Here is a 21039-nt window from a genome sequence, read left to right as displayed (position 1 = left end):
ACTGGTCCCGAAACGGGCAGCTGAGCAGAGATGCGAACGGAGATGCGACTTGGCTAAGAAATTGTTAGCGTAGAAAACTTGCAGAAGATCTCTTGTCTAAATTCTTTATGAGAGGCAGAAGAAAGTCGTGGGTTAAAACTACTTTGAATAATTGTATTTCTTTCGCGACAGGTCCAAAGGTCAAATGACATCAAGAGATAAAATACATTTGCAACCTGTGCAATATTCAGATCATGCTGACCTCATGACCCTTCATCCCGAGGGCTTCTTCCGAGTCCCGATGACCGATCCGCTCCTGGATACGGACGCACCACAGAAATTTATCGCGAAAGTATTCGCAGTCATAACACGGCTTAACGTCCGAGTCGACGGAAGAGAAAGAGAAAGAGAAAAAGAAAAAGAAAAAGAAAAAAGAGAGAAAAAGAGAAAAAGAGACGGAGAAAGAGAGCGACGAGCGAAAAAAGCGAGAAACTGCAACGATGTGGCGCATCTAAAGTTAGATCCCGCGTCACGGCGAGACGTCACGGCGAAGAGCGGCGTCCTGCATAGCGTCGGGGCCGGTCGGCTGGTGGCAGGGTGTATTCAGAAAAAGGGTCCGCAAGAGAGAGAGAACGCGGCGAGGAGCAACAAATCGGCTGGCAGGTTTTAATCGGGGCTCTTCATCTCGCGAGACGGACTAATTAAGCGGAATATGCCTGCAACAAGGTAACCAAACGTTGCCGCTTGGAACTGGTTGCCGGGTTGATCGATCGCGTCGATCCCGAGAGCACGGCTGAAGATCACGCCCGGATCCACGCCGTTTCCCCCTTACCGCACGCGGCCTAAGAGATTATGCTGACGCAGAAAAATGCCGACTAGAGCAATCGGTATAATTTCGTGCGCGTTTAACCGTGTTGCTGGACATCGATAGTAACCGATAACAATTCGTCCCGTCCAGCATCCGTGAACGTTCCGTGATAAATGAGCTGCGGCAGAAGTCATCCGGCTCGACAGCCGTAAAATGTCAGCTGCGTGCAAAGCGGGCGAAAAGGAGAGGTGACAATCTCATTGCATTAAACACAAACGTACACGTACGCGCGGCGCGAGAATTTGCAAAGTCGCGTCTCGGCAAAGAGAAACCGAAGGTGGAACACGGGAGGGTTGTTACTCCGGGATAAGGGAAGAAGCGACGACGAAGTAGGAAGAGAGAGAGAGATGGGAGGCAGGCCAGAATGGCCATTCGCAAACGCTGATGCCTGCCGGATCGTAATACTCGTGAAATAGTATCCTTCTTTCTTCCTTCCGTCCCACGAGGTATAAAGGGTAGCCGGCATAAAGGCGACGCGGCAGTAAAACGTGACACTTGAGGATTTTATCCCATGGCACGGCTGGGATACACGCGTATGTATCCGCCTACCTACACTCGCGTAAAATGCCTCCTCGCACACGGAAAAATCGTATACGCGGGTGCGAACGTATACGCTGGGCCGGTCGGTCGAGATCGGGGCGATGCGCTGTTTTGCCGATGACTGCATACGCCCCTCTTTATGCGTTTACGCCTTTACTGCGCCGGCAATACATATCGCGACTATGAGCATAAACCACGCACCGCCGTGCTCGCAACTGGATCCCAATTTTACGGCAAAACATTAGTCGAAACCCTACCTCGGGCAAAACCATCTCTCTCTCTTTCGTCTCGCCGTTCTCCCTTACTACGACACACAAGCGTCTAATAGCATACGAGAAAAAGGGGAACAAATTATAGCGTTATTCCATAATTCCCTGCTCCTGTTCTTCGATTCGTCCCCGCGATCTGTTCCGAGACGTCATCTCGAAGCTGGAATCGATACCCGATCTCCGTCGAAACGTTCCGAAACGCAGCGTGACATTAGGTGCTTTATCGTGACACTCGAGAAGACAAGATCGATCGCCGCTCTGAACCCCGCCGGCCCGCCCGTCCGCCCGCGCGCGCGCAAGTAACCTAAGAATATCGGCTGAAAAAAGATCTGTTCATCCCCGTAATGGATCCAGCGCGCGGCCGAGAGAGAGAGAGAGATGCATTTCCTGCAGGAGCATCTCTGCGCGAACAAGCGAAAGCGCATCTGTCACATCGAGAATTTTGGAGTGACGCGACCCAACGGCGCGCTTGAGTGACACTTCCTGGGTTTTCTGTCGCGCCGTTGGAAATGTGGCACGTGGAGCACGCGACCTATTTCCCATTATTAAGACACTGGCCGTCGCAGTATTCTTCGCGGTTACGACTTTGATCTCTCGCCTACGAATATATGAGCGACGCTTCGTTTTCAAGCCGACCGCCGCATCAAATATGGCAGCGAGAAGAGACGAAACGTCGAAAGCGGGCGCGCTCCTCCCGCGAGGAAGAGAGGATTAGCTCGCGTCAATCTCCGATTCTAGCTCCATAATTAAAAGCCTCCGAGAGTGTTAATTCGTTCCTTCTTATTCAGGGCCTTAAATCTAGTTCGCCGAGAAGGAGATCCCTCTCCTCCGGCGTTATACCAGGTTGAATTAAAGGAGCGATCTCCCGCGCGGAAGGGTGCCAAATCCATTATTTCGTCTAAGTAAGTTATCACGAGATCATCCTCCAGTCTCGCCGTTTTTTTTTTTTCGTGGAATATACATTCGCGTCTCTTTTACAGATCTCACCAACATTCACGATTGTAAAGCTGCGAAATTCCTGATTCCATCGCTATATTATTCTCTCATTTTTAGGCATCATTTTTACGAGTAGAAACTTTTTTGACGATTAAAAGTTATGGTCAGCGCGCGAATGTTTCACAGAAGTGTCATAAAGGTAAAAATAATCGTGTGCGGCTATACGGTTTTTGCGCCATAAATCGGGAATCGATCCGGAGATGCATAGACTTTTCTGAGGGAGTGATTTACAGTAAGTGTCAGTTTTGGTAGACGAGGCGGAAAGTTCCGTAAAAATTGCGCCGCAACAGGTTGCCCGTACGTACCTGCATGCACCACCGGTGTACGTACACGTATGCAAAGGGTCTAGAACGTCGCTGTCTATACGCGTATACCATACGGTAAATGATATGCTTGCATAACCGTAAGGGGCATAAAAATGCAAGTACGCCCGACGCAACATTCGATCGTTTGCACAGCTCTCCACTGTCGGGGAAACGACGCTGATAATTTTACGAGGATACAAGCGGATATCATTTTATACGCCGAAGCATAAAAATATTCTAATTTCAAGTCCCCAAGGATTTACCGTCGATCAATTACACCCATCTCCCCGCGTTATTACGCGAACGCGAACGCGTTAAAATCACGTCGTTGCGCCGCGGCGATAAAAACCGAAAGGCGACGAGACGCGCAAAAACGACGCCATTGAAATTCAAGTGTGCTGTTTAACGCACCGTCGGGATAAACAAGCGGGGCATTAATTCGCGATAAACGCAGTACGCATTGAGAGAAAGCAATCGGACTCGCGATTAAGGGCGTGTCAACTTCGCTGGAAAATTATGGGGACTGAAATTGAATTCGTCACCGTCCACCGGCGTGCGATCCGAGCAAAATCATGCTTGCTGCAGCCACGCCAAAAGCATGTGACTAATTCAGCGTTGCAACGTTCGTAATTGCGTGTTTCGCTGTAGTCACTCTGCGCGTATATCTACCAACGGCGCGGCGCGCGCTAAGATGGACGGATGGACGGGCGGACGGGCGGATGGACGGGTGGACGGACGGAATATACTTTTTTAAGCCAGTTAAATACAACGTTGCTACGATCTGATGCGTCCAGAAATAGTCTCCGTGTAATAACAGTCTTGCGCCGCAATGTGTATGAGATGACTCATCGAGAATGCCTACTTTATTGCAAATGCGGAGGTTGTTATCGCGATGCACTCGAAATAGAACGCGATTCATTACAGATACATCTACGCAATGATTTATTGCATTAGTTTTATAATGCGCCAAATCTAATTTTGTATAGCCATATGTCACACAACTGTCACAAATCTATCGTCTCAATTATATTCGTATAATATATTAATCGATAAACTTGTGCTTGCATCACTTGCATAGTATAAAAATAAGAGATATGAGATCTAAGGAGCTTGATTAATTTGTGTATCGCAGATAAAATTTTCTAGCAATCGTTATCATTGTAAATATAACATATGCCTTGTCAAAGTTCACAACTCGAGGGGAAATTCGAGCGAACTATGTAACGCGCGCGCGCGAGCGTTATTTTCTTTTTTCTCTTTTTTTTTCATCATACATGCAATTCACGTTTCACGCCGCCGGCAGCCCCGATTCAATCTAGACAAGGTCGAAGGGTATATTCGAACGGACGGACAACACGTCAATGCTCGGTCATGGGTATATAGATGCATATGTGTCAAGAGTTGGAAGGAAGAATCCGCGTTCCAAGACAGAGCGTCCAACTCCTCGAGCAGCCGAGGCTTTATGGCCAAAGTTGATGGCGCGATGCACGGATGGACGAGCAAAATGCTCGCCACGTGACATTCTTGCATCCCCACCGACCTCGAACTATGGCGGCTCATATCCGGTGGTGGTTCTTCTTAAACCGTCAGCTGCGAGCCAGAACCGCGTTCTTGTAATCTCATTCATAAGTACCGCGCTTCAAGGATCTAATTTCGTAATTAACGTTGTCACATCAGCAATTATGATAATTTACAGAAATAGAATGGTTTGTTCAGCCAACAATAATCAACAAGAAACGTTTATTAGTTTCGACTTCTAATGGCAATATAAATTGAAACGTTGCTACGTTTCGACCCCTCGGATCGGGTCCTTATCAAGCAATCTGGTAACTATTCCTTGTCACAAACTTAAACGTCGGCATTCTCGAAAATTTTGCCCGAAATAATCAACTGATCGACGTGTAAGTCGGTGACAGAGGAAAACGCATTAAAATATAAAAGAGTGACCACTGCGATGAAGCGTTGTCAGTATTGAAATTTTCTACGGAGCAGAACATTATCGTGGAGCGACGATTAACACGTGTTCATATGTCGGAGTTGAGAGGTATACTGAGAGGTATATGATAATTTAATCGACACGAGAAGCAATTTTTAAGCCCCCCCCTAATTTTTTTCGGTGCTCATGTCGACAAGCTACCCAAAATCCGCGGATATTACGGGATTCTAGATAAATATTCTAAGAAATTTAGAATCAATTGTTTCTTTAACGAAATGTAACATTCATCTTTTGTCGCAACTTTTGAATTTAAATAACTTTCCCTTTTTCTTACATCTATCTTTTCCTAAGCGATTAAGGTTAAGCTCCAATAAAAATTCTGTTAACTCTGAGCGGCCCCGCGTGAAGAGCTCAATGGATAACGGTGCGGATTACTCACGTCCCGAGGACGCACTTCTCTGTATCCGAGTTGAGTTGATAGTGAGAACGTAAAAGGATACGACACTGTATTATTCTAAGAACGATCGCGCCCTTCTTTTTTTAATATCCAGTCGTTGTTCTCTCGTCGGTGCGTGTCGCGCCGTTGAAAATTTCATGGTGGAAGCGCCGGCAGAGCATTCATCTGGGATTATTGCGAATGAAGAAAGGGAGAATGGAGGCGCGCGCGCTCGTGTGTCCTGTCTATGTGAATGAAATCGCAACGGTCGAACACTTCGCGCCTGGCTCGTAAAAAAGTGCAGCGCGTGTATGCACATATTACTACTCGCGGCGTACATGAATGGCGACGATACCGACACGTGCTTTACCGAGATTCGCATATGCTCGCGTTGGCGAAACTGCTCTACGTGGACTGAAAACGTACAATATTGGTCTAATAAAGGCAAAATCCACGGTTACACCGGCGCTGCGTTATTGTTCCAGCGCAAAGAGATAATTTCTCGCATATATACATGCACGAATGTAAACTTGTTAGTCGGTCTTCTGACTAGATTACTGAAATGTATATTAAAAGTAACAGAATATAATTGAGATATATTTTTTTCTATATAATATCGCAGATTAAAACATTTGAAAAATACATAACTATATAGCTTCATCCCTGGTTTTCTATCATACATATATTATAGGTCAAAAATTCAGGTTTCAAATGTTGCTAATGAAAAAGAAATCTTAAATTGATAACAAGAAAATGAAATACTTGGGACACACTATATGTATAATAATATTAGCAATCATCACCTCTCGATATGAACACACAGCAATAAAATTTTAGAACGTGCCGGTAAAAAACGTAGGATATATGTATACGCTCGAGCGAATGCGAGAGGCCAACATGGAAATAGCAGCCGCGCAAATCCGCAAACTGGACAGCGTCGATTAACACAAGATCGTTTTGCTTTATTTGTTTTTCGTTTATCTGCTTTCGAGCACGATAAAAGCGCATCGGCGCGCGGATTCGTATGGCTACCCTTTGACAATGCCAGTCGAATCAATCGCAAATTGCTTTCTCTGTGCCGCACTACCGTCAATTCGACAGTACATGTCGCGCCGTATACACGTAGCGCATGTACGTATCAAAATTTTATAGAGCTCGTATTATTTGGCGGTATAAAAAAAAATATATTTGCCGCGCGCGAGAGAGAGCATACGTGTCTCAAATTCTGATAACGAAATTATTACGAACGACTCTCGGGTGTCCGCTGTATATCGAATTACAGAGACATAAACGCGGGACGAGAATTTGATAGACACTTTCGAGAGACTTCTCGCGCGGTTATCCTGCCGAGAGTGATCCTTCCTCGTATGTCCGCGAGGCAGCAGCCACTTACGCGCATGTATATGTACGTGGTATATTATGTATCACGCATACATACGTGATTCATGTACGTAGGTATGTTAAAGACGCGTGTGGCCGTGTATAGCATGTGCGCGTGTATCCCTGATCTCTCCGCGGACGACGTTGGCTTACAAATTGCCAAACTTCTTACGAGAGCTTGTTCAAAAGGTTGAGAAGGGAAAGCAGTGCCGCCGGCAGGATGAAAGGACGGAGAGAGGAGGCACTTGTACGATCCAATATCCGACAAATCTGGTCTCGCGCGCGGGTCAAATTTCTCTTACAATACAAACGAACGAAATAGTACGCTGCACTTGGTATTTCGTATCGACTCTACTCGAGGCGAATAAGATTAAGATTAAATTAGGTTAGACCGAAATAAACAGTGCCATATAATCGTTGAAAATTACATTTTCTCCTTGAACGATATTTAAAATTAAAGTGTATCAAATATTAAAATTGTAGAAAGTCTGTTTAATAAATGTAATTTTGTCATTAACGTTTGTGACATGAATCAGTTATCAAGTTTTACGTAAATTAATTTTTAATTAAGAATACATATTTTATATATATATATATTTATTATATATTATATATATATATTATATATTATATATATTATATATATTATATATAAAATCCTAAAAGAATAAAAGGTAAAATATATATTTTTATCGTATTACATGCCACGTACGTTAAATAAAATGTAGTAATGATCTTTTTCCATTTGCTTCGACATTTTCGTCTGTGCGAAATATGAATTTTAGTAGGCACAGCAGTCTCTTCTGCGTATTCTATGTAGACATAAAATGGCGGAGTAGGTATATACGAATAACATACATTCTTGCGCAATGTAACACGTAGCGCGAAAGAAAACAGCTTAAGGTTCCTTTCCGCGCCTTTAAGGGTAGAAGATCCTACGTTAGGGGACTCTACGCTACCAGAGTCTCACCCTTATTCTACCTTATGACTTTATCCAATTCCCATGAATTCTCCCTCGTTCTCTGCAAAACAGTCGCGTTTCTTCTCCGCGCGGACTTTGCTTAGATGAGATCCTCGGGCGCGCAAAAGTGCGTTACACGCGTTGAATAAGAAACAAGAGGATCGGTCGCGATTACAGGTCGTGAGTAACGAAGACAAGCGATCGTATTGTTTGCTAGAACGTAGATGGAACGAAAAGTTGCAAATTGCGGTATAAGTCGAAGAAAAATTTAAGGATCCGCGACCGATTTAGGATCAGCCGAGTCAAAGTTCGTCGCGTTACGCGAGTGACCTTCGCCTTCGTTTACGACTTTCGGACTTTTTCTCGGAAAGAGGGAGACCCTCCGCCTCATTTCCCCGCGGTCCTTTCCCTTCCCTTACCTTATCCTCCCGCAAGTTCGCTCATCGCGAACGTATAAATTTTGACGGCAAGACGCATAAATCAGACATGCGTGTGTAAACGTGCGTATATATATGGCCGCGGGCGGTCGGCTGAGCGATTAGAATTCCGGACACGACGACGAGGGACCTTTCGCTGCAAATACAATATAGATGTAATCATAATGCGGAAGGCCCAAAACCCCGGGAAGGTATAGCAATCAACGCATTCTCCGGACAAATAATCCATCAAGTCCTCCAATGACGTGTCCTTTCGTCGGCTCTTTCTCTCTCACCCTCTCTCTCTCTCTCTCTCTCTCTCTCTCTCTCTCTCTCTCTCTCTCTCTCTCTCTCTCTCTCTCTCTCTCTCTCTCTCTCTCTCTCTCTCTCTCCCTAGAATCTTGTGAAAAAAAAACCGAAGGGGGACACCGGTCAGTTTGATTGGCCCGAATATGCATCGCGCGTTCCACAGGGTGCCTCAAATCGCCTCAACTGTCCACCGATGCGAACTACTCGGAAATGATCGATGCTCGACCGATATTGGATAGCGACATATGGAGTGGCGTATCCCCGCCAGCTTGCGAGCCATAATAGGTGACGGCGAAAGATTTTTTCGCGCGCTAGAAATATCACGCGGATCGGATGTTAGTTCAGGATCCCTACCTAATGATCCACCGGTAAAGAGAAACGTGCTCGCGAACATGTGTGCGAAATTTTCGAGCCACATTTTTTAAATTAGATAAGCTCGCAAGATATTCTCGACACATCCAGCAAAGGCTAATAAATTTACGTATTTACGACACATGTTAAGAAAGCTTTTTAGTATAGCTAACAGATGAATGTTTTAGAAATTGTTCAATCTTCACATGACATTTGACTGTATATGAAATTAAAATATATAACAAAATATAAAACAAGTAAAATATAAAACAAAATTATAATTACAAGCTACATATAAGATCAGAATAATAAAATGTTCAAACCGAATTGTAAATTAGAGTATTATGTGTTTTGTTCTTTTCGGAGAATGATACGAGAGTTATGGGTTTTATTATGTGTTATTCTTTTCGAAAAACGATACGAGAGTTAAAGCACGGTAAAGTACAGTATCAAGTTGCGTAAATAAAGATACAGCGTAGCAGTCACTTAAGAGCAGCAGATGGATCGAGCGGCAGAGTGAAGAACAAGCGGAACGGAAAACGGGGAGAGGGAGGGGGGCGCGAACAAAATAATGAGGGTAGTCTCGTGCCCTGTATTCACCCTCGTGGCTCTTAATCAATTATTTTTCAAATCGACTATCCCCACGCGCGACTCACGCGTCTTCATTCCGCTAAAAACGATTCCTTTTAAAAATTGATCCAATGTCTTTGTTTAGCGCACTCCTCGAGCGCCACTTTTTCCTCCCTCACTGAGAGAAGGTAAAGTAGGTCGAGGATGCACAGGCGGGTAAGGGCTGCGAGGTCGACGAGTCGGAACTGTCGGAAGGCATGGGAGGGGAACAACAGGACGCGAGGGTGGACGGCAGAAGGAAAGGGCGTGGTGCGATTTAATTCGACGAAGGAAAATCGAACGACGCAATTTCGCGTGGATTAGGATCGAACAGCGCGACGTTCCCTCCGCCGCGACAGGCTTCATTAGACGCCAAGATTAAACAAATTGCGCACGAGAGCGTCGAAATGAAAAACCGGAATGATCTGTTTGATGGCGCTCTCGCACGACGAGCCCCCCCCCCCCGTCCGTACGTCCTCATAAGTCTTTGCGACACGTATTAAGAAATTTCGCGTCGCGCGTTTAACGTCGTTAGGATAACTTCGTCGCCATTAATCCCGCGTATAAAATGAGGTCTGTCACGGGGACCCCGCGGCGGTAGATACCACGAAGCCAAACTCGTCGCGAATCCGCGAGCGCGTAAAATTCGTAGCGTGGGGAGAAAACGTCGGATGGGTTTATTACGCGCCGTGAATGTTTATTCCAAATAATCCCTGGCGATTGACTCGGACAAATATTTGCACGCCGCTCGGGCTCAACCGAGAAAGGGCGGCGAAACCCGAACAACAAATAACCGGGAAACAAATTAACGCTCGATGGAAAACGAAAGAGGATCGAACAGGATTGTTTCGCCGTTGTCGTCGCCATGCATCGTCGGGCGAAAGAGCTCTTCCTTTTCGCCTATCAATTACCGCGCGCTCTCTCTCTCATCGAGCCGACGCACTCGTTGTCCGCCAGCGCGAGAGGAACGTAAGAGCTCCCCGGCACATCGGATTCTTCAGTCGTTAGGCGCAGAGGCTGTAATTGACGTGGTCGAATAATGGAGCTGCCGATGGGCACAAAGGGTAGCGAAAGAAGGGTGACTTAAAAACGAGAGAGAGAGAGAGAGAGAGAGAGACGCGGACGAAGCGTGTTGAAGGGTATGTTGGTCGGCCAAGAGCAAAGTTCCTTGCGATCCGAAAGGGAGGCAGAACGTTTTTATCCCGTTTCGAACCCCTCCGTCTGATCAGGAAAGCCTCTCACGACACGAGTGATTTATTCCCTCCATTTCTGGGGATTATTTTATATATCCAGAGCCCCTTTTCCTCTCTCGCCAGAGCACACACACCGCGGATTTCCCCGGTCGCCGTCGTCGCTCACGAGACGATTCCCGCCCGACCAAAATCACCCATCGATACATCCAAGTTCCCTCGATCTATCCGCGGTTTTGTTCGGGCGGGGAAAAAAAATTCCACGAACTCCTGACGCAGCGAGTCGCGGTTCGTATTCGTGTCGGGAAAATGGGGACGCGTTTATTAACCCTTATCGGGTTGTCCATCACTGTGTCAGTGGACACGCCACGTAAGAAAACGAGCGTGTAACAGCGAAGTAAAGATCTTTCGCCCCACAACGTCATAAGTTACATAAAAAGAAAACTAGTTCCACGCGATGACATAAAGATTTTTCAGAAAAGTCAATTTAATCCGTAAAGTATGAAGATCGCGCGAATAGTCGTCGAACGACGCGAGGATTGTTAAGGCAGAATTTAACGTTAAACGCGCGAAATGGATACGAGTCTGCATCGATTGCAATACTATTATACGCGGATTTCTTTCGGGAGAACTTGCGCTTTCGCGCTCGGCCGAGAAAGGATCGAAATTTTTCGCAGAAGAGGACGGGTGCGCCATGACGGTGCCATAACTCCTGAGATTTGAGAGATACCGGCGGCGGGTATCCGGTAAATCACCGGCGATCACTCACGAGATTCCGCGAGATAAGAAACGCGCGAGCGAGGCGTATCCTGTGCCGTCTAGCCGACGAGATTTCTTTCGCTTCATTTCTATCTTTGGCGCGGAGCCTCGACCGAGCGATCAAGCGATGGCCGGGGATTATAAACGACGGGGCAAAAATAAGCGAGAGAGCGCAATGTCGCGGGATCTACTCGTTGAATTAACGATTGACGCACGTCTCTCGCCGGCGAGCCGTGTTTGATGGATTCTTGCCGGTCAAGGTGCGCACGTGCCGCAATACTATTTCGTTATGTCCCCGGTTGTATCTGATTATCGCGTTCACCGACTTTCGCGACACGGCGCGTTCCACGCAAACCATAAATCTTGCGGCGCGAAAAGGCCGCGCGCGCGCGCGCGCTGCATCGCCGGACAAGAGGCGATATTGCGACGCTTGAACGTCCTCGTCCGCTTGAGAACGCGAGCTTTCTCGATGCGAGAAGACACTCGAATGAGACCCGAATGAAATACTGCGACTCGTAAATCAATCTTGCTAGTTCCATAATGTAACGTGTGACCGTGCGTATACCGTTAACCCATCTCGAGGACAGTTATCCTCTGTCGAGGTCGACAAAAACGCTGGCTCGAAAATAGATCAGTAATGTGAATTCGATTTCTGGCTCAATTCCGTTCTCCATCCTGTTCGGATCACGCTCTTCAAATGAGTGACTACATCTGAGCAAGGTGACATTAAATTACGTATGTGTGTATAAATTTTGAATTTACAGTTAAATTCTATATATAATCTTTACCTGTTAATAATTTTGAGTAAATATTATACATAGCGTGATTATTATAGAACTTAAATTACGATATTATTGTTAATTCTTTCTTCGCCCATGTTCTCCGACGAATTCTAAAGAAACATTTCTCGTAATTTAACAAAACGGCGTGGTTCCCGCCCCAATAATGTCTACGGCGACAAAAAGCGACAATGCGAGCTAAGTGACCGTTCCCGACCATTATAGCGTTAAAGTGCCGGGAAATGACGTCGCCGTGCGCGCACGCAAGACATCGGTGTATTCATGGCGTTCGTAGGAAGGAAGCGACGCGTCCCGGATCGGGGCGAAAAAGAGGGCGACTCGCAACAAATCATCCGATATCTTGGAAGCCATGCGCGCTCTACGCCAGCTTCGAGCGAACCCTTCGAAGAGAGAGAGAGGGTGCCCGGGTGGTAAGAACTTTTCTTATTTACGAGCGAGCTTATTTCCTCGGGCTGCTGCATATGGATATCAGGCCAGCAATGCCTGCGCCGCGAGGATGCGAGGATGGCAACGGGCGAAGCGCGTGCAACTTTAATGGCGGAGCTTCCAGGCCCTTCCGCGTCACTGGTCGATTCGTTCCTCCTGGAGGGCCGCTTATTTGAAAACTCGCGAGGGAACGTACCCAGCGCATATACATATATATATGCAGCATTAAAAAATATATATATTTTACACACACATGCATATATATTGTATACATAAATGTTGAGAGAATAAGGTTCCACCGAAACGAAGCTGTGAACGTGAATTGCACAAGTGATAATTTGTTAAATTTATCACTCGGTTGCCTCTCCCCCCACACACATACACACACATACATACACAAAAAGCGAGTAAACGGTAATATTTCACACGGGAAGGTGCTTCTTGAAAATCGCAAAAAAAAGCGCGCCCTGATATAATTTGCAAAGAGAGTTCGTGAAAAAGGGGCACGGCGACAACAATGTTCAATTTTTTACGGCCAGTTTCCCACGGACAGTTTTCGGCGTTGTCGAGGAATTTTAACGCGACGTTGCCCGCTGCTTAAGACACTGTTAAACCACCTCACAGTACACTTATTTTTACGACTCAGACTTCCCCTTGCGTAACCGTGAAAACTTTGGGCTTCTTCGTCCGAAAGTCATCCAATAAAAGTCGAGCTACATACTTTAAGGTACTTTAAGGTTTTCCCGTACAAGAGAGTGCACCGGCGAAATCGTGCTTAAGGAAATTAACCTCCGTGAAAAAGCCGACGAGTATTTTCGTCAAGCGTGCCATATTCACTTGCCGAAATGAAAATCGTATTTCGCAAGGCGACGACTCCCGCTGAAGATCTACTTCCTAATTAGGAAGAAGGTTTTGACATGGAGAGAACGACTCGAGAAAACACGAGGACACGGGAGTCAAAAATATGTCTCGAGCCTGATTAAGATTCGAGCAACAAAGTTCGAGCAAAATATTGCCAATAACTCTCACTGATCACTCGAGTCGTTAACTATTGTTGCCTCTTGATAAATCAACTACTGAAGTGAAAATATTTCATTAGCAAACACGACCGGATACGTGTCTCATTATCTGGATTTTTTTTTTAAGATTTACTAGGCTGTTTATCGAGATAATTAGAAAGGAAGTTTTTAATCATTTATTTTTTTAATTCGTATACCTCTAATCGATTTATTTATAAATCGCAATCATCTAACAATAAGTTTCATTATCATATAAGATTTTTACATCTTATTTTCTGTAATTCTATTTATGAGTTCTTCGAAAACAGAATTAAGCGCCACATCCTGCACGTTTACTTTCGATATTCCTGTCCCTCAATTAATTTCCATCAGCTGCTGTCGACGCGAAACGGAGCAACACCATCGAATTGATCGAGTACGGACGTCGAAAACTACAGATTGATCTCCTTAGAAAGGCTAGAAATTCGTTTCACGGTTAGCGATGGACAAGATTTGTTTGACTTCTGGCAGAAATCCCCAATCGTTCTCGGACAGGAAAAGGACGGCCCCGTTCGTCGACCCGCCGAAATTGGATGCAGGATTTGCTCGTGAAATCAAAAGACATCGTCACGCGTTACGGACCGGAGCAAAGAGAGCCAAAAAAAAAACGAGAAAGGATATCAAACTTTGGGCGCGGCAAGGAGAAAGGAGCAATCTGTATAACAGGCGAGATTCCTTCCCTCATTTTTTTCGATTCCGTAGACGGGCGCAACTCGTCATACATGGCGAATACGGGGGACAAACAAAGAGAAGGGGGCACCAAAACGGCTTTCGCCGACTCTTTATTATCATATAGATTGTGATCGATAACTCATTGCCTCGGTACGCACTGGTTATCGCTCTTTTCGACGTGAATAACGAGAGAAGCTTGCGACAAACTACTTCGTAAAAATATCCTCTGTAGAAATATGTCCTGCAGAAGGAAATTTGCAGCGATCTTTATAGCGATGTTATTCGCGAAATATTAATTTAATAAACATGTTGCCATTCGTGTCAGTTTTTTTTTTATCATAGGTAAATGTTTTTCGATAGATAGCAGAAATTTCATGATTATAACGCCAGAAAAAAATTTGTTCGTAACATAATTACTCAACAGTCGATAAGAAGTATTTAATTAATTGCGTGGATCGTAAAATATTGACTCAGCGGTTATTAATTGAAACGGGGATTTCTCATCGACGAAATGGCGATATTGGTGTCCATAATATTTATTGCTGAAATGTTGAAAAATCTCAACGGGATGTGTTAAAAGAGTATTATCATCACTAACATTTAACGTATTAGACAAAATGTAGGTAACTAATCAAGGAGGACGAGGAATGAAGCGCAGGATATAAGCGCAAGATTAAATTCTTTTCCTACATAATTTTACATAAGTAGCTGGATAAATCCCTACGTAATCCTGGAATAAAATTTCTGCAAGGTTGCATGCTAATCCTCTCATCCTCAAATTATTTCCAAATGCTGAAGATGTATTACGTGCTTTTAGCATATGTTAATCTAACAAGTCTTTCTAATTTCCATTAAATTATTCCTTAATTTTTATACATCTGTATATCTTTCTTTACTGTTTAATATGTATAACAGTATATTAATATTTAATACACATATAGCGATCGATTACTCTAGAAAAAAAATTAATTTTGTCGGCATCTAAGAGTTCTACATATGTGTTTGTCGTAACGTCGTAAGCACAAGTTTATCGACAAGATAAAAGGCACAAACGACGTGGATTATTTTACGGGAGCTAATCTCGGTGCATCTTCGATATGGAAACAAATGCCTTTTAATCTCACGAACGTTGCTGCCGCTCGTTTGGTAACGCACTTACGTACGTTTACATGCGCGCTATCTAATGGCATTGCCATCCGCGGGCATGTTAGGGGAAGAAACGAACGGGGTGACCGGAGGGTAGCGACGGCAGGGCGGCGTGTAAGAGCGGCTCCCCCGACGTGTAAGGTACGAGTGTAAGGCTCTTAAATGGTTATTGGATTGAGACTCCGCACGAACGAGCGGGAAGTTACTTGGCGATATCCTGTCGCGGTAGGATAGGTCCTCGACGAACAGGGGAGAGAGACGTGAAGGGGTTACAAGCGGCGGGGAGGAAAGGCGAACGGCCATATAAAAGAATGACTCGCCGCGTCTTCAGGGTATACACACACGTTCGGGGACAGAGAGGACAGAAAGGACAGAGAGAACAGAGAGAGAGAGAGAGAAAGAGAGAGAGAGAGAGAGAGAGAGAGAGAGAGAGAGAAAGACAGAGAAGACGGAGGGGTTGAGGGGAGAGCATCGAGTGCGGCCGGTTATGTGAGAATTTGTATGCGCTGGATGCAGCCGCTACCGCGCTAAAGTCGGACGATCAAGTTTTCTTAGCGCTTTATTGCGTCGCGCTATCGCTTCATCGGCAAACAGTATGTTAAATAGTTAGGCTCGTATTTTCATTCGGCACACTAAAAGATGGCTGTACAGTTCTGGCATCGACTCTGACTCCTTTAACGCGCGGCGGTTTACGCATTAAACGTAAAAAGATCGAGATCATACGAAAACGCCATTTAAACGTAGAGCTCTACATAAATTTTAATAGCAGATATATTTGCACTTTACACATCGGATAAATTTATATAGATATAACACAAATGGAATGTATAAATATAGATTAATTTACAACATTCTCTTTTAAGATATTTTATAATATCCATTACTTATAAATGCTTTGTAAATACATATTGCTCGAGTGATTTCATTTGATCATACTAGCGAAATGGTAGCTATGATACGATAAAAGCGAAACGCTTTTATAACAAAATATTTCGGATATCTATCACAGTAAGTACTCTCATTCGACGTAACTACGTATCGTTGTCCTCCATTATTTCTCTTCGTGTCGTTTCCGTTATTTCCATTCTTTGTGACGGATGCGTGCCGCTCATTAATGAGTTTTTTCATGCGGTCGTAATCGAGGAAGGTACACCCCTTCAAAGTATACCGAAACGTCGCCGCAATCAGATGCCGTTTTCAGATGCCGTCGAGTGTAGCACAACGGAAATATATTCGCAACTCTGGGTAATATCTGCAAATGTATCTGCCGAGCCGGAATATCGCGAAAATATCGCGAAAGCCGGCGTACGTACGTTCACCGCGAAAATATAACAAGACAAATCGTTTTATTTTGCACACGGAATCTGTTTTTTGTTTACGTATACGAGCACGCGATGACCTGATTATGTGAGTGATTAAATCGAAATCGCGAAACAATGATTCGCAATGTGACTCACGCGCCTACGATTATTATGTAAATGAACGAGAAAACAATAAAAGCAATGATATGCAAAAACTAATGCATACTATCCGTCACTCAACGCGCGCAACGACACGAATTCGCTTACGCGAGTCGCTGCACTATAAACGGCGTCGATTACCCGACGTAATCGCAATCGCGAACCGTTTCTAACGTAAACGCAGAGTCTCATGACGATCGTTAGTTAGTTACCGCTGACCCTCCCACTTTCTTCGGAACATCCGAGCGCGACGTGTGTTAGTACCTACATGCGCGCTCTAACAGCAGTAACAAGCTTCCGCAGCAAACTGTTACCGATATTACTCCAGCACTTAGTTACCAATTTACTCGGTTCGAGACTAGTTGCGAAAGCAGTTTCGACGATCCACGTACGTTTACATGTAAATCCGGATGTAAACCGGAGGGTCATGCGCGCAGTTATTGCCTCGGCGATCCCGCAACCCTCCTTCTCCGATCTCACGGTATTGTCGTTCCGCAGTACGTTTTTAGGACCTCATTGTTGTCTAAACTACCCAAATAACGGTGATTAACCGTCTGAAATTTACTTTGACCAAAAATATGCTCTCGTTACGAAAGATGGGCGGATTCGAGCTCCCGTTATGCCCGTTTTATCAATTAAAATTCTTGGCTTTACCGCAGAAATTAATTCCAAAACTGCTGCTAGGGTCGAGTAACATTCCCCTAACATCATAAAGAGTTTATAAAAATTTATTGAAAAATTATTTGCGCTCTCATTTTTATCTCAACAATAATAAAGTTGATAACGTATTTAATTCTTTATAATCCCATGGATCAGTAAGTAACTAGCTGTAAACTAAAGAAATGTTACTCGCATAGAGTATTTTTTTATTGTACGAAATAAATATAAAGAAAAAAAATAGGATTATACAACGATCAAAAAATATATATGTGTACTGCTTATGTGTATTAATATGCAGATCTCACGTGGATACTCCGTTGCAGCTATAAAAGTTAATGGAAAAATTTTCATTTCGTGATTCTAATCGTAGTTTACGCGTAGATACGCTCCGCATGCAAAACACACGAATAAACGTTGCTTCCTCTCTAATTTCATCATTTATTTAAATCGCAAACGCGTGCCGTCTTAACACGTTACAAATTACTCGGGATGGAGGGGGGGCCATTCGCGCCATTGTACGACAAGCGGTCTCAATCCGCGGGGAATTGGAGAAAGACGCGGTAAACTTGCGTCGAAAGTTTCCGCCGAGAATCACGAGCTCGCCAATTAATTCGAGTGGCGTGGCGCAATTAATTTGTTTCGAGCTGCGGATGCTGCTCGTAAAACGTGCAGATAAAATTAATGAAACGGGAACGCGGGAGGGATAACCGCCGCTGCCGCCGCCGTCGCGGTTACTAAAGGGAAACCAGAGCGAAGAGATAGCGAGGAGGATAGAGAAAATTGTGAGTGTACGAAAAACGGTTGGAAGCGAGACGGGTCGAAGCTAAACGGACTGGAAGTATACCGTAAATAATATGGAAGCATGGGCGAAAGAGAGAGATGGGTCTATATGCGATCGTTTTTTAACGGCCTTAGAAAACACGTTTTCCATTAAAACACGATTTATCGCGTATATTTATACGTACAAATTAGATATCTCCATTGGAAGAATTATTTACTTATTGGATAAAATAGAAGATCGATTTCGATAAAAAAGAAAGACGGACGTTTTACTCTTTATACGGGCCGATCCTAATTAATACCCCTTGTACGAAATCACGAAATTGACGAAAAGTATGTCCTCGAGCCGAAAGAAGACTCCTCCTCTCTAATACGCCTGGTTTAAGAGGCATTCCCGAGATTTCCGAGGAAACTCGATGAAAACTCTTTTGTTTCTCGGCGACAAGAGGACAGGGATGGGTGAAAAAGAAGCGAAGTAGGGGGCAAGCAGAGCGGGCCGGGGCTCGCGTTTACTCTGATCGTACCTTGAGCGTAGCGAGTAAACGATCCAATTAAATTTCGCGCTATTGTAATCCGAATGGGCCAAGTTGTATTGCATAAATAAATTCATAACGTTATATCTCTCCGCCTTTCCGCCGCGAGTCTCGCTTCCTTTGTCTCCGGCGCGCAATTTGCCCTCCTTCTCCCCTTGCCACAAGGGTGCTCGCCCCCGCAATTTATTTATCTCTGCACTTTCTCTCTCCCTCTCTCTCTTTCTCTTTCTCCCGTGGGGACGCGGGGACAGCGAAAGACCTCTTCGAATTTGTTTAGTTCTCGAGTGAAGGATTGTCAGTCTGTCAGGAAACGTCGCCTGCCCGAGCGTGGAAGAAATATCGCGTCGGCGATAACGAGAATATTAAGATCCGGCAAGACGGATATAAATCGCACGGTGGGCCAATTAAAGGAAAAAATCAAACTGATATAGAAAAGGAATATACGGTATATTATGAAATTGCCATCAATCTGGAATTGTTGTCCTAGGTATTAGATGATAGTTTTCTCATATACTTTTAAGAATTTAAATCTCTAAAAATTACATATAATATAATTTAATATAATAGAGCATTCGTGTATACACAGACACATACAAAGCATAATTCGATGAACATAAAATAAAATAAGTCTCAATATTTCTCAAGTCGCGTATGAACGACAAAGAAATTATAAAGAACATTCTAAACTTCGAAGTATATTGGAGAGTTATCACGTTTCTCGAAAGAGTACTTGAAAAATATATACCTTTCCAAACGGCAATTCGTAACCCGTTTGCCCCCGTGTTTTAAATACCGCCTGACCTCTTAAGAGCGCCTAGAGAAAATTGAATCCGCTCCCGGGACAGTTATTTATGCAAAACACCCGCTCTTTATGTGATACACCACGGCAAGAGCCGTATCCTGCGGGGAGATCGTTACTGGCTATCGTAATAGAAAAAATATATGTGTGCGCGTGTACGTGTAATGTACGTGTGCGCGCGCGTATGCGGTTAAACCGCCGACGGTTGTTATTTTTTCGTCCAAGTACTGAGTAAAACCTCGCCGCGTTCAGCATGCAAATTTCATTTTAGCACCTTAAGTGCCTTCTCTTCTGGACTGAAAAAAGGCGAAGAGACGACGAGAAGAAAAACGCGGGAACGATCTCGCCGACATCTTGGCGACTTCGAAGCCTCCGGGGAGAGGCTGCCTGCCGACTGCCTACCGTGGGGCAAATTATTTCCATCCCTAAGAGACAAGGTGGCGGAAAACGCGGGCGATGTTACGCAGATGTGTCTCTCTATATCTCGCGTTAGAAAAACTGCCGGTATTCGTTGCGCCGAGGTTGTCGCGAGCGCAGCCCGGCGTGCTCCTCGCGAAGGGTTACTCGCCCGAAACATTTTCCACGTTTCTCCCCCACAGCGTAGATCGACGTTTCAGACCGAGCCTATCCCACTAACGTGAGTTGGTAGGTGGATCCTGGTGGATCAATAGCCTCTGTCTGGCCTCACCCTCTGCCGCCAGCCTCAGTGCCCTCATTCGCCGACAACTCAACTCCAAACTCATCCCCTCCCGCACTCTCCCGCGCTTCCCACCTATCTGTCTCTCCTCTGGTGCTGTTCTCTCTGTTCCGCCGCCGCGAGACCGCTTTTACCACCCCTATACGCATCCCACAGATACCACACACATATACAACCATCAAGCACACGTACGAGCGGGGGTTGCGACGTTCGTGGCTTTATAACGGGGGTTGTACGCGGAGACGTATGCTCTCGCGCTCGAGACGAGTCCGTCTGTGTAGACGTAGGCGCGCGCGCGCAAAGTCACGTGTGTACGTGTGCACGGAAGGTACACGTGGACGCAAAGGGGTGGCCGCGCGCGGGGTGACCCATTTTTTAGCGTTTCACCTGTTTTGTCTTCTCACCCTTTTTACGCCAGAGCCCTACTTTGTTAATAGCCCCCACGCCGGTCGGCGTAGTAGACGCCAGACGGTTTCTCCGATGCGAAAGTAATGGCTGTCGTCGTTTTTCACGCGCGCACTCGCTCGTACCGCGCCGGGTCGCGTCGCGTCGCGTCGCGTCGCCCCGCCTCGCGTCGCCGCCGGGCGTTTGTAGACGACGAAGGCCCTCCGTAGATGAAAGTGGATACGGCGCGTACGCGACAGAACTTTCGATTAACGATCCCCCAACGTCATCGGCCGGCTTCCGCCGGCGACACGCACCAG

This window comes from Temnothorax americanus, unplaced genomic scaffold (assembly GCF_048541705.1).
Source record: "Temnothorax americanus isolate GAGA-0224 unplaced genomic scaffold, ASM4854170v1 Scaffold12, whole genome shotgun sequence".
In the NCBI taxonomy this organism is placed as follows: Eukaryota; Metazoa; Arthropoda; class Insecta; order Hymenoptera; family Formicidae; genus Temnothorax; species Temnothorax americanus.
The sequence above is the reverse complement of the archived record's forward strand: the minus strand, read 5'-3'. Positions refer to the sequence as shown.